This window comes from Pseudopodoces humilis, chromosome 6 (genome assembly GCF_049639895.1).
Source record: "Pseudopodoces humilis isolate 2021_Gansu_Grassland_sample_001 chromosome 6, ASM4963989v1, whole genome shotgun sequence".
Classification (NCBI taxonomy): Eukaryota; Metazoa; Chordata; class Aves; order Passeriformes; family Paridae; genus Pseudopodoces; species Pseudopodoces humilis.
In genome coordinates this window covers 44,948,480-44,963,423 of record NC_142205.1, presented here as the reverse complement: position 1 = coordinate 44,963,423, position 14,944 = coordinate 44,948,480, and the positions used below count along the sequence as shown (strand labels likewise).

General features: G+C 39.0%; 1 protein-coding gene across 1 annotated transcript in view; it reads left to right on the top strand.

Annotated features, from left to right (window-relative positions):
* The first annotated feature begins 4,379 nt into the window (after positions 1–4,379).
* Positions 4,380–14,944, top strand: part of CSGALNACT1 (chondroitin sulfate N-acetylgalactosaminyltransferase 1) — a 41,443-nt gene continuing 30,878 nt past the window's right edge. The window contains exons 1-2 of the mRNA XM_005517528.3: positions 4,380–4,509; positions 4,996–5,064. The gene's annotated coding sequence lies outside the window, so the exon portion shown is untranslated. The remainder of the gene's footprint in view (positions 4,510–4,995; positions 5,065–14,944) is intronic.

Below are 14,944 nucleotides of genomic sequence, written 5' to 3'. Positions count from 1 at the left end.
GGGTGCTGCAGGAGTGAAATGGATGGCAGGGTATTACCAAAAGTTACTTCTGAAAATTAAAGGAGGTGTGAGGAGTGCCTTGAAAAATTGCTGGTGAAGAATTAAGACACCAGCTAGGCAGGGAGTTGGCAGGTTGAACCAGTTTCACAAGGTGTCCTGAAAGCATATTGCTTTCGATGTATTTAATCCACTAGGCAAGGGGGAATACTTTCAGTAAATTAGAAACAGCCTTTTATTTATTTGATCTTTTGTGTGTGTGTGTCTGTGTGTCCTCTGGACATTGGATTTTTTAATTATTTTTTTAAAATTTATTTTAAAGCTGTAAATAATCTGGAGTGGTTTTTTTTCCCAGGGAAGTATTGCAGCCTCTTGTGGAGATTTGTTGAATCCTTGCCTCTGCATTCCTAATGGTCCATGTGTTTGCCAGTCTACTCAGCCCTTCCAGGCAAGGAGAAGTTGAGAGTTCACTTTTGTATGTTACAAACAGCATAACTTGACAGAAGAGAAGTCTAAAGGGGAGATAGGCAAAGATGGTTGAGGCTTGGAAGAGTTTAAACCTAAGAAAGGACTTACATTAAGGCTGCCCAACCCCTGGACTTAGGAGGTAAAACTGTTTGCTCTGTGATCCTGGCATAGATACGAGACAGGCAGCAGGATCAGTCTTGCAGGGGATTGGGGCAAGTGATTCCACTGAGCAAGCAGGAAATGCCACAAATATTTCATTTGTGGATGGGAGGAAGAGAACCACTGTGGTTCTTCAGAACATGGGCACTGCAACATGTGTCTGCAACAGGTTACATAATATTTGAATATACTTGGAACATAAGCTACAGTTTTTAGCCAGGCCTAGAGTTTAGAGCCACTGCTGTACTGAACTTGAACTACTGATGTGCCAGTGGCATTGCATGCTCATCTCTCATTCCTAGAGCCAAGCATGTAGGTGGTGTTGAGTCTGGGCTTTGCCTGTCAGGGTCTGAAGCTTCCTCTCCACTTAAAGTAGCATTCCTGAGTTCTTGCCCTAAATGTGCTGATTTGATTTCCTCAGTGCAGGGCATGCTGAGTCTCAACATTTTAGCCAGACAATTGGAAGTGCACACAGCCTCCTTCCTGCAGGAATACAGGACTCAGCTGAAATGCTTACATGAGCCTTGTTTTTCAGGAAGATGCTTTGTGACCTTCTATAGTAGGAAAGAGGCAGCATTGACCTCAAGGCAGTGGTGAAGGATGATTTTTCCCTGGGAAGATCATCCCATTTCTTGAGGAAGGCTTGTGAGTAGCAGAGATAATGCTTGCTGTGGACTCAGGCAGTGTAGCTGATGCAATACAGGGACAGATACATGTTGTGTGTGAAGGCCATATTGTAGACCTTGGTGGTAGCGCTCCAAATTTCTTTTGCACCACCAAAGACAGTCTCCATGAGCCAGGAGAGTGGAAGGTGTTAAGTTGGCACTTGGCAGAAGTAAAGGGCTTTGAATGTCATTCTCCACCTACATTTCTGGATCAGTAAAATCCCAGGAGATAGCATCCATTCTGTGTTGGATTTCCTGGCTTGGTGCCATAGGCTGCTGTCACTTACACAGGACTGGTGTATTAACAACAAGCCCTAAGGGCACGTAGGTTGGGGTTTTAGGTATGGGATTAAGTGGTTTATGATGTGGGACTGCAGAGGTTGGGATAACTGCTGTGCAAAATTATGTGGGCTTGAATTGATAGTCACTCCTTAGGCCTGGGGAGCAGGAATTGATGTCTGGCATGGGTAACAAGGAACATAAAGCTTTGCATAATACAGAAAAGATTTGAAAAGGGTCATCTTCTTAATGTCTTCTGAGTGAGGCCTTGGAGAAGACAGTCTGTGTTGAGCTAGCAGTGTGGTGGAGGCTACACAAAAACTAGGGATCATGCAAAAGATTTTGTTATTTTGTAGATTTTTTAGTCAATTTTGTGTCCTTTTCTTTGTGCAGAGGGATTTCTACAGCTGACGTAAGTTGTCTGGGCTTTCAGTCACTCATAATTCTCAGTGTCTTTCTTCTTTGTCCCTTGCAGCTGAAAGACACTAAATTGAGATTGGATGACTGGGTCATAGATAAGAAGGGAAAAATAAAAGGAGATTGGGAACCCAAGAGTGGAACAGTAAGGGATGTGTGGGAACCACTACAGCCCTCTCCATAAAGTGATATCCATTAGTGACCTCATAGATGGCAATATCATTACAAATGCTTATGGTTTATGTTTCAACAGATCTGGTAGTTTCTCCTGAAGTTTCAGAATGGAGATCTTTGACTCTGAAACTGCAGTTGACAGTTGAATCCAAATTATGGCTTCAAAACACTGAAGTTGGCCACAGTCCACTTAATTTCTATAATAGCCTAAGGCAGCTTTTAATAATTTACCTCATTTTCACAGAATCAAAATAGTTTAGGTTGAAAGGGACATCAGGACATCATCTGGACCGGCCACCTGCTCAACATGCAAATCAATCTACTTTTATTATACTAAGATAAATGAAGAATCCATTTCAAGAAAAGAGCAAATATTACCAGTTTCCTTCAGCCTGTGGTTTGATAGTGTTGAGTGCTGGGGAGTCTGGATTTATAGGGGGAAACATTTAGGTAATCTTATGAGCAGGTATTATTATGAGAAGTGTTAAAGTAACTGCCTAGCTTTTAGATCCGGGAAACTTAACCAGATTGTAATTATCTTCCACACAGCACAGACAAAATTAGTAATCACTCTACTCTCGTATGGTCAAATCTACACCCATATGACTCCAGTGACGCTACAGCTGGGGCTTTGGACACAGTGAGTTGTCGGATGTTGTGAGAACACAGTAAAGCAGCACACTGCTTGGTGCACAAATAGGACCGTGCATTAAATTTACCGGGCTAAAAGTTTAGAAAATACTGTGTTTTCTACTACTGTGTTTTACACTTCTAAGATGAAGGTACTTTTTGCAGAAACTTAGTCTGTCATTTATGGAAACACTTTTTAGGAGAGAAATTAATTTTCACCTGGAAGGGCTTCAAGAGAAGCTGTTAAACCAGTATTTTTTCCATATAGAAGTTCACAAAGTAGAGAAAGAACACAAATAGAGTATCCTGCGTATACTTAATTTCCTTCTGCTGCCTTCCCACACATTCAGGCTCATAATGTCCCTGTGGCAACTCTGAAAGATACAGAAATAGAAGAGAAATTCTAAATTAACCAGCTGCATATGTTTGTCCCCACTTTTAATTCTGCAGTCACGTTGAAAAGTGCATTCCACAGTTTGTATTTTCCCTTTTCTATTCCTGTCCCTTACCAATGCCATTCTTCCTTGCAAGTTCTTTCTGCACACATGTTGCAGGCATTCATCACCTTGTCATTTGGAGTGGCACTCATCTCTAAAAATGTTGCTGTCTGCAACCTCTTTTTGGGAAAGCCTTCATGGGTTCCCTTTGTAGGCAGTGAAGCCCAGAAGGTGGTTCAGTGGACCAGATGCAGGTTGGAATAGGTTGAACTGTGCTCTGAATGCCTTTGCTTAAGTCTCCATGGCTTGTAAAAGGGATGCAGGGCGGTGTCCTTACCTGCAGAGACCTATGTGGCAGTTTCCTGTATGTGGTGAAGAATGTGGCTTTACTAATGTTTAACCAGACTGCTCAGTCTGTTCACCATGTGTACACAGATTCAGCCTCCAGAGATGGCCTCAGTAGTGGAGCCATCATTCCCAGGAGGGACAGTTCACTCATCCCGCGTAGCTGCAGTCTCTGGTAGCTCTGTGAGCTCTCTGCACTACACACAAAGCTGGGCAGCCTGTGACTACTCATTTCCTTTAATCAGAGAGCACTGCTGGGGCTACAACGTCCCAGTGGAATTGCATTAGAGGTTTCCTCTCTAAGTACTGCGCCTTTCAGGATTGATTTCCAACAGCACAGTGAATGGTCTAAGTGGGGAAGGGAGTTTTAGCAAGCAGTCAGTCATCAATAGCATCCTGCTCTTAAGCCAAGGTAATGATGGCTAGTTTGAGTGTGCCTGCATTTTCCCCAAGTGTGTGCAGGTCTGCTCCTTGAATGCAGGTATGTGTACATGTGCAATTGCCTGTCTCGTGTGCAGCCAAGCCAGGAGAACAGTGTGTTTATAGAAACTGTCCTTAAGAGCGATTGCCTCTTGAAGGAGTAGAGCCCATATAAGAGGAGTGGGACTGTCTCCAGCCAGCCCTGGGAGACGATGCTGAGAGCATATTGAAAAGCTGTCTTCAGCAAAAGCTTGCCAGTTTAACAACTCTGTTCTCTGTTCCTATTGCACAGTGGGCTCTTTGACGCAACAGAAAGAGCTGCCTTTTTTTTTTTTTTTTTTTTTTTTGCTTCCTCTTAAATCCGCCTGGCCAATTTAAAGCTTGTGGATATTTCTTCCCCCTCGGGGAAAGCTTATATGAGGATTTTCTTTTTTAACAGTTCATTCCGTGAAACCATTTTTTTTTTCCTTGATTGCTGTTAGAAAATGTTGGAGCTGAACATAAGGCTTTCAGTGCAGGTCAGTGACTGAACTCTTGACCAAAGCATTTAACATTTAGTAAGTGCTTTAGTAAGCACTGTAGTTTGGGAGGAAAAAGCAAGTTAATAAGGTTGTATTGTGTGAGCTCATGTGTGCCTACTACTGGAATAGGAATCTTTTTACATGTTCAGTGTCTGAGTTCTGTGTGGATGAATTTATAATCTTCCTTTTGTAGACAAATTGTAACGAATGAATATTTCAGTGAGAATTGAGGTAATATCACAGTTAAGTCTATATTATCTAATTCCTGAATGTCTCTACTCCCTTAAAATGCAATAAATCATACTGTGAACGTCAAATATAAAGTTCTTGTCTTTTTAATTTGCAAGGATTGTCTTTTTGAGTTTTAATTTTTTAATTTCTTTTTTACTTCTGTTCTGCACACTTTACTGGGAAGTGTGTTATTCCTGGGCACATGTTCTCTGTAGGGAAGACAGTTATTTGCTATTTTGTATTTCTTCTTAGATTGCTATCAAGGAAACTAAGAGAGGATGTAGGCATATTGTTAATGTCTCTCTTCAGGCTGTATTTGAGGTAAGACAATTTTTTATCCTTATCTCTGAAATCAGAATATGAAGTAGATGCAGTATTTATTTTCTTTATAGTTACTAAGATTATCCTGTTGCTATTTGATTTTCTTAATGATAAAATGTGTTTATACTTGTCACAAAACTGTTCCTTGTCTATGTGACACTTAAAATCTGTATTTTTATTTCAACAATATCTACTGCCTATCTGCATGTTCCTATCAGCTTGTGTTCTCTGGATCAATGAAAGGCCATTTCTTGTAATTGCTTTGGTTTTGTCCTCTATGCTTATCACATAGCATGGGAGTGAGTGGATTTCTTGCCCTGGCTGGGCAATTCTTATGCAAACTTTGTAAAACTGGGTTTCAAATTGTTTCCACTGTGAATCACTTTCCTTGTAAGAGGATGACTTTTATGGTAATGTTTAACTTGAGCAGAATTGTTTTCAAACATATACAATGTATTTTTTGTGTATTCTTTTTTAAGAGCAGTCCAAATAAAAAAGTTATTCATATCAAGCTGTTTACTTCCTTGTCTACTTAATGTTGCTTCTTAGAGGAAGTATATAGCTTTAAAAGGTTGAATCATTATTTATGAGCATCAGAATATCTGAAAGGTGTCACTGCAACATTGCCCAATGCAACTGCATTGAAAATGGATTTGTGTGGGAAACCACTGTTGGTGAGTTATGATTAGTGCATGGAGAATTAGAAAATACTACTTCTTGTTCATATTTCTTTTCAAGCAATTTAAGAGCTTGCCATTCAAGGGATGTTAATTTTTCTTTACTGTATCAAGGTTACAGTTTTTATAATTCAGGATTTTTGCTCATGCGTTCTATAGTTTTCTCATTATTTAAATCAATCCATCTGAATATTTGGGACATCTCTTACAAGGGGAGTCTGCATCTTTTAAGGCACACATGCTGTACTGCATGTCCAGAAACACTTTTGATTTAGCAAAGTGTTTTAAATCTATCTTGTTTGGCTCTTCACATCTCTGAAGCTGTTTGCTCTTTGAATTACACCTAGTGTTAACTCCATTCAGAAGTGTCCCTTAGCAGTTTGTTGAAAGGTTTTTTTACTTGGAAAGGGGTAAGGAATGATAGAGGGTAGAGTTACAAAGTTACAGTAAACTATTTTTAATTTTATAGAACAAAAATATTTACTACTATAAGCATTTACAATACTCAAATTAATAAATTAATTCTAAGGTGTTTTAAAACCCATTGAGGTTTAATTTTCTTTAATCAACATTATGCCAAATCTTATTATTTTCTGTCATCTTATTTTTTGGAGCTGTAAATCCATATCCTGTCATCGTTCAAATACACACTTTATGTCTGCAACCTGTTTTCTACTGTCCAAAAAAAAAATCTCTCTTATTCCCTATTGTTAAAGTTATCTCAAGTTGAATGTTCCTTAAAATTAAGAAGTATAATAAACTAATGCAGTCTTCATATGACATGTTTTCTGAACCCTTTTCTGAAAAAATTAGATAGGATCTCTGATCGACCATCACTGGCAGAGGGTGTATTGGGCTGCCCCCTTTCCCTTCTGGTTTGTGAGGTAGCCAGTCCTGCTTTTCAAAGACAATCTTATTGGCATCCCACCATGATGTGTTGACATTTCTTTGGACATTAATTTTCCAGAAAACATGAATGAGGAAGGAGGATAAGTGATGTGGGTAGCTTGGTGTGTTCTTTGGGATCTTCGGAGTTGATGTAATATCCTACTGATTTCCATCCCAACAGTTACTGGAGGGTATTTATTTGTTTTTCCTGATGTTTGTGGTGCCAGCTTTCCACCTAGTCAACATAGCAGAGCTCATGGCTTGCTATATTTCTCCTTGCATGCCCTAACTGGGTTCCTGTTACCTGGTTAACTGGGTGCTTGTTTTCTTACCCTTGTGACCTGGTCTGTGTCTTGCCATGGCCTTAGTAAAGAAAGGCTAGTTAGTCTAAACAATGCACAAGTCAAGACAGGTTAAGAGGAAATGTTCTGTGAACTTTTGTTTGTAACAATTAAAGTCAGCAATGCACTTAGAAACACTTACGAAAGATATAGACAAAAAACATAAGGCAAAAATGCTGAATCTGTTTATACTTAATTTCTATTTTCTTTCACTAGGTCGTACTGAATTGATCCTCTTCTGACAAAATTTTCTTGTTTGCATGTAGCTTACTTTTCAGGTCCCATCTACTAGAAAAAGCCTGCTCACAAGCTTCCATCAGTTAGTTACCCTCTGGTGAGAGAAAGCTCTGTCACACCATGTCTTTGGCCATACCAGCATACCTCAGGCCATTATCTGATTCCTGAAGAAACTCTCATTTTTTATTCAGTTGCTCTATAGAAGTTTTTAGACAGTGCAGTGTTAATCTTTCATCCCTAAACCATTTCATTTGTGTCTATCCAGCTAAGATGTCATCATTGTTCTTAATGATTTCTATGTTAGGGACTCAGATATCTTTATTAGTGTATGTGTTGCATTCTTATACTTGACTGGTTAGTCAAAACAGGAGTAAATGTCTTCACCTCCCTTTGGGACTTAGTTTTTAGAGAAAATGTCTTCATGGTGTATTCTCTACCAATGAGTAAATTAACATATTCAATGTTGAGCAGAGCTCTTTCTTTCTTCTGATACAGAGACAGAAGGTTGTTTGTCAGAAGATAGCAGAGAGCTGTGTGGTTTTGTTTTTTTTAAGGTACCTCAGTTTTAGAGTAGTTACAGTTCTGGATTCTGTTTTCAGGTTCATCATCAACAGTTTTAGGTTAAACTGTACTATGTTATCCCTGTTCCATGCCAATGGGAATGTTCTTAAAAGTACATTAGCATTGAACAGTGTTTAAAGATCATCTAGTTCCAACACCCCTGCCATAGGCAGGGACATCTTCCACTAGATCAGGTTGCATTGCCTTGATAACAGAAAAATGTTATTCAGTCACTTGGACATGGGCAACATCTTCCTAAAGTAACAGAACTGTGATAGAAACTCTACTGAAGTTAAATCCTCAGAACCCTTTTTTCCTTTTTCCTCTCCATTGTGTGTTTGACAGTGGTTTGGCAATTTACTGGCAAGAGGACATGGAACAATATGCACTCCAGCAACCTTGGAACAGTATGCAGATACCCCTGGGAATTGTTTCTACTTGAGATGGTTGAAGCAGCAAGAGGTTTCTGGCTTGCTATTTCTTAAAAGATTTTTTTTTTTTTTTTTTAATAGCTAATGCTATAAATAGTTGACAGTTCTTAAATTGAATAATCCCAGCTTCCTTTCCAGGATAAGAAACTGGATCAAGATCTTCAAAGCCAAAAGTCTGCAGCTCAATATATCTCTTAATCATCTGCTTATAATGTTGCTCAGATTTTGAGGCAATTCTCTTATTGTTCCATTATTTTTTTGTGCATGGCGAAAAATCTCACACGGAATCTTGCCAGTGGGCCAGCGGCAGAACCAAAAGCTGGACTTAAATGTCCTGCATTTAAGGTCAGTTTTGCCTACTAGATCATCTTTTCTTGTATAGCCATATTTAGAAATTAGAATCACTTAGTTTTCAAACCAGTCTAGCTATCTGTAACTCCACCTAGTTTACTAAGAGATAATTTCTCTTGAAAGTTGTCTTAATAGGAGTTACAGGCCAAAATGTTGAAACCACAGGAGTGTTTGAACAACCAAAGGCCTCCTAGGCACATGCACCAAGGCAGAGAGCTTCAGAGGGTTTCATGTTACCCAGACCAGTACTGATGGTCACTGGTTTGTGTTGCACTCACATCTTTTTCTGGTATGTGAATCGTGAAAGGTAAGGAGATGTTATGTCATCTGTGCTGCCATTTCTGCTACCAAGCTGGTACTTCAACTACATCTGGAAAGGCAGAACATTCCAGTCTTAAAAGTGGGACTTTAGTACTTGTAGGGTTTTAAGATTTTTTTTCAGCATTTTCCCCTGTGAATTGATTTCACAGAAGGTAGTTATGGAAGTGCTGGCCATGATCATAACAGAGTTAGAGCTACATGTGCCAGGGATCAAAAGTAATCACTCAGTGAACCAAGTGGCTTCCAGTTTTGAAAGGTGCATTTGTTTAATTTTTATTTTTTAGCTTTTGTAGCCAGTCACCCAACCTCTGATAGGACAGTTAGATTTCAACTTGCCCAGACCAGAGTATGTGTATATTTGGATTCTTTGTATTCATGATATTTTCATTAACATTTAGAATGACCACATACGTACCAATCTCCTTCACAGAGGGAAACTTTCAGTTGTATCGATTTTGAAAGGAGGAGCTTTACATCAAATAATCTTTCCCATGTGTGCTTTTAATGTGGAGCCAGTATTTTAGAAAAGCGTTCTTCTTCAGTTAGAATAGTCTGAAAATCGAGGTAACAGTTTTGAAACACCCTTTATACAGGAAACTTTGTATTATTGTATTTGTGAGAAGATGTAGCCTCTTGATTTCAGGGAAGAGATTTTAAATAAACTTCGGGAAAGCTTGTAAAAAGCTATCAGCAAAATGTATGGTGGTGTGTATTGTGAATCATGTTGGCTGCATTGATTTTTTCTCATCATACTGCTATTAGGTAAAAAACTATCTGAAGATAATATGTAACACATCATAATATTACCTCTAACCCTAGCAAATTTAAACAGAAATATTTTAGACTAATGAATTTACTGTGTAAATAACGGCTGCTAGTTTAGAAACTGATACAGAGATTTGTTTGAGCCACAGGGATAGAAAACATGCCACTGACCTTTTAACTTACAGGATAGTGTAAGGTGATTTTATGAGACAAAAGTCAGTGGTGAAGTTTTCCGATGCTTAATTGAACCATGTATATAAATTTATGAATTAATAAGATATTCCAAAAATATAGCGGCTTTCTCCGAAAATTGTTCAGGAAATGAAAAGCACTTATGTAATGTTAAAGGAATGAAAGGAAAATTTCTTAGCATTAGAGAAAGGAAAATACAGCTTCACTCTAAAATCCTTAGGAACTAACTACACTAAGAAACTAGATCTTTGCAAATGCAAAACTGTTTTGAGAGTACATCTCAGGACCTTTTAAAAATATTGTCATGAATTGGTAGCCCTAGTTTTCAGATGGGGACAAAAAATGTTTAGAATTCTATGTGCATGCATGTTTGCATTTGTCCAGTGTGGTTTAGACTCCATTTTTCTTCCTTGCTATTGGATCTGCCTCTTGCTATGACAGCCAGGTAGAAGAAGCTGAAGAAGACACAAGGTTGCTGTAACACCTTGTTTGCCAGCCGTTCCAGGGAGTGGCAGGAGAGATAGAGCTGTACGGGGCCTGGATGTGCTGTGTGCTCAAGCTGCAGGAGTATGTGGGAAGCAGAGCACTTCAATTTCACCAAAACACCTCTTATACTGGAGTGCTGGTTCTTCCTGGTTAGCACAGGTGGGAAAGTGAGTCACGTCCAAGGAAAATACATGCTTTTTAAAAAAGATTTTACAGACATATGTGACAGAATTTTTCCAGTAAAATTCAGGGCTGTAATTTTCTTACTTTCTTTGCAGTGTGTCTGCTTGAGTTGGTGAAAACAGGCTCATCTGGTGGTAAAGCTTTTTGGTTTTCCTAGGGTACTTGTCCATTTCTCATAGTCTGATTAGAATCTTTTGGGCTATTAACTACTACTAAGGTCAAAGCTTCAGAGCCCAAGTAAAAACACTTATCTTCCAGCTACTTAGTAGTCTTGTAAACCTATTAATCATCAAGAACAAAAGAGACACAAAGATGTAGATTAGAGTTATGAATTAGGATTTAAAAAAAAATCTCAGTTTTACCTCTTTCCCTGGAGAAAGGAGCCTGTAAAATGCATTTGAAAAGGCTTTGCATCTTTGTTGGAACCCTCTGGCATTTTACTGGAGTAATCTTGATTTGTTTTCTAACCTCTATCACTGATATCAAGGAGTTTTCACTTGTTTAATATTACACTGTGATTTCGCTTTCATGCAACTCCAGCATGCCCTTTATGGGGGTCACATATTCCTCGTCCTCCTCTATGTTGGTCTAGGATATCCAATTATTTCCATATTCATGGAGCTCAGTCACTACACAGCCAATTGAAACAGGCAGGCTGCTCAATGTCTTTTCCACTCCAGGAGTAATTTAATCAGGGAGTGACTGCATTATATTTTCAGAGAGCTGAACTGTGTGTGCCAGGTGATCTGCAGTGGAGAACAGCATCATTATTAAAAGGCTTAGACATTCCATGCCATTTGTGCTTCTGCGACATATGTAGTGCAGGTAATGGTACTTTCCTGATGTTTTTTCTCATGTGCATGATTCAAATATAGTCATTTAGAGGAGGTAGAAAAGAGGGTGACTCAGGGGACTGTATTTATGCTGTATGAGATTGAGTTTCAAAGATGTTGGGTTGTGCGAGATCCTTCATCACTGCTGTGTTTGTTTTACAGAAGTGCTGGTACTCACAGAGCAGATTAAGCATATTTCTTTAGTTTCCCTCTGAAGTTCCACCCTAGAGTTAAAAAATCTTACATGGAATTTTGATATTGGTACATTTGCACATAAATGTTTCAACTTTCATAAAGCAGCAAAGGAGAGATTTGGCTGTGAGGGAAAAGTCATCAGGGAGTCCTTGTATCCATTATAATCTTCATCTGGGCTGATAAATGTACTCATTCGACCAGAGGGAACAGGTAAGCCTTGGCTGTCACAAGTACCTTAGATCTGTAATAATTTCCACTGAGAAGAGTTAAAAGGATGTCCCTTGCTGTCAAAGGGTATCCAAGGGAAGAATAAGCTCTTTTCCAGAGTTACCAAGGAAAGAGAGAAGGTGTGGGTGAGGCAGATCACAGAGTGCTTCTGTCATAAGTAGCTATGCTGTGTCAATTTCTTGCTGCTGGGGACATTATTTAGATGAACATCAGGTACAGGTGACAACTACATTTTTCTTTGGAGTCCCTGGGCTGGATTACAAGCTTGTGGGTGTGATTTCATGCTGGAAGAATCGCACAGGTGAGGTGTGCATTGCCTTGGGAGTGCAACTGCAAAATTGTCCTGAGTCCCCCTTCCAGCCTGGTATTCTATGATTATATGATTGCTCAGTAAAACTTTTCTGCTGCTTCTTTTAGGACTTATGTTTTCACTTTTATATTGTCTTTCAAAAAAATAGAAATTGGAAAAAATCTGTGGATTCAAATAATTAGAGTCGAACTGTGTCCACAGCTTCTCTTAGCTGAGTATGCACCATCATTAAGGTGATTGGTGATAAAATCATCTGACTCTTAAAGAAGTCTTGAACCTTTACAGTGGCATGTTAAAAGCTTTCATGTTGGTACAGACTTCTTTAGTTTCTTGTTTCCTCACTGCAGCTGCCATGGGCATCTCCAGTCTGGGCACATTTCCCCCCTCCTATTTGAAGTAAATAGACATTTTTCCAGTTAATATCTATGATAGCATACCTGTGGAATGGGAAAAAACTCCACCTTCTAGATGTGATATTCTGACCTAGAGGTGAATTATGATATTTCACTTTGAGATTTTTGGAGAAGTGGTATTCAGCATATTAATAATGATGCTAACTCTTACACTGCTAGGGTTGAATCTGGATTGTCGAGTTCCAGATGCATTTCAGACAATATCTTGTTAAGCTTCCTTGGATGAGTTTGCATGATAGTCAATGAAGAGAAGAAGCCACAGCAAATTATTTCTTCTTAAGTACATATCCACTTCTGTTTATTTTCATCATCTTGTCTAACTGCATAATACAGTGGGCATCATCAATATTGTCTTTGCTACTCCTGGAAATATCAAGAAGAAGACAGGGAAATGATTTGCACAGGATCATCTAACCTTCAGGATGGAGATCTGGCTTGCATATGCTGCTGTTCAGTCCTGTAACATAGTGACATATATATCTGTCATCTAGGAATTCATCAGGACTACCTTCCAGACCAGTTTCCAGACTATTTTGCCCTTGGAAAGATATTAGAACCTGCGCTGTACCTAGAATGTACAGTAGTGTTTTGGAAAGTTCTGATGTGCTGCATGCTGGTCACCTCAATGCACTGAGATTTTTTGATCTTCCTTATAGTGTCCTTTTGTTTTTACTTCCATTGGCTTTCTCCAAGAGAGGACTTCTTTCCCTCTGTGAAGGCTGTAGTATACTTTTGCCTGCTGAATAATACAACTTCTGAGCTGTTTTTCTTCAGCTTATGGTACACACTTACTACCAGACTTTTGGTCTTTCTGATCAAACTGGTGTGTATGGTCAGTAGCAGTTCAGGGCAAACATTTCCGATCTCTTGGGACTGAAACAACAAAGCATTGAAGTGTGTTTTTGATATGAAGTGAGTAAAGTAGGCAAGAACTATTCACAGCCCTTTACTGACATTTTTCATATTGCACAGGGAAGTTTCCATTGAGCTACACCTGTTTTCTGGCTAAATATTTATTTGTTTTCCTTGGATATTACATCTTTTTCTTAATTTTGATCTCTTTTTAAATTTTTATGCTCTTTCATCTTGCTGGTGATCCAGATTAAAATGAAGAATTCACTTGCATTCCTCAAGATTGTATCAAAGTAGAGGAGGAGAATTTCTAAATTGCATTGTTTTTCATATGACATGAAAACTTAGCAGTAGAAAAGATATGTTGCAATTCACAGAGGAAAAAACAGAGCTGCTGTCTCTGTGTTGGGATGCCTATGTCAAAATTAAGGCCTGAGTCTGCATTTGATTCCACATAAGCTGCAGCTAGAATTGGATTTTTGACAGTCTCCCAAGCTAAAACTGACATGGAGCTGCCTTTGTTTTCACAAGTTCCCAAAATAGCTGTTTTAAAATTAATCCAGAGAAGGCTGAGGTGATACAGGAAGTAACACAGAAATGAAAAGTTTCTGTTTTGCCCAGTGTATTATTCACCAAGCCTAGGATACCAAACTGGGCTGCAGTATCACCATTCTGATATACTGGCACTATTGTCAATACTGCACTTTTGTGTTCTCATCTATTGATAATCCTACTTAATGCCCAGAAATGTCAATTTATACTGAAATCTGGCAGGTCCCAGTAATTGAATTTTGATTCCTGCTGAGACCAGACAGTGATTGTAAGTTCTTACTATGTTTCTGCCTTTTTGGTGCTTCACGCTTTGTGTCCTCATACCTGTCTCCAGAACATGGTCTCTTATGCTGAATATTTGCTTTGATTCAGATTTTCACCAAGTGGACAGCCTCCCTCTTAGGCTGGCCTAAATTGTGATGTACTTACCACAATAATTTTCATCTTTCCTCAGGAATATCAGTATGTGCAGTCCTGGCAGCCAGTACTTGATGATGTCTCTTTCCAGGGTTCATTTGATTTCTCCTATTTTTTCCTCTGTTTTGATGTGTGATTAGTTTGATGTAGTTTACATTACTGTACAGTGATGCTAACTGCATTAGCTCTGAGTAACCCGAGACACGCAGACCGACATTTGATTTTCAGTGGTATAATTACTGGGGAAGAGGTCTGGTTTGTCTTCACAAATATATTCAGATGCAACATATATTGTCATACATTATTTGTGCAACGATAGGCTGAAAAGCTCTGAAAGTTATGAAAGATGAAAAATAATAATCAATTCCTATGAAGTGATGTTGGGGTGCTTGGCAAGCAGCGCAGGTATGTGCAATGGACCTGAACTTCCACGTGGTGGAAGGAAACACAGTGAAGCTGACAGAGATCAAAGACGTAACACTGATAACCTATAAGGAACTGGCAAGTTCCTCTTCAGTTTCTGTAGAGGAATCTGGGTTGAAGATTTTTAGGGATATTTATTGTTCTCTGTCCTAGGAGCTCAGTTAGGAGTCCAGAGTGCTGAGCTGAGGCGTGCTTTTGGTCAGAGAGCAAGCGCAAATTTATGC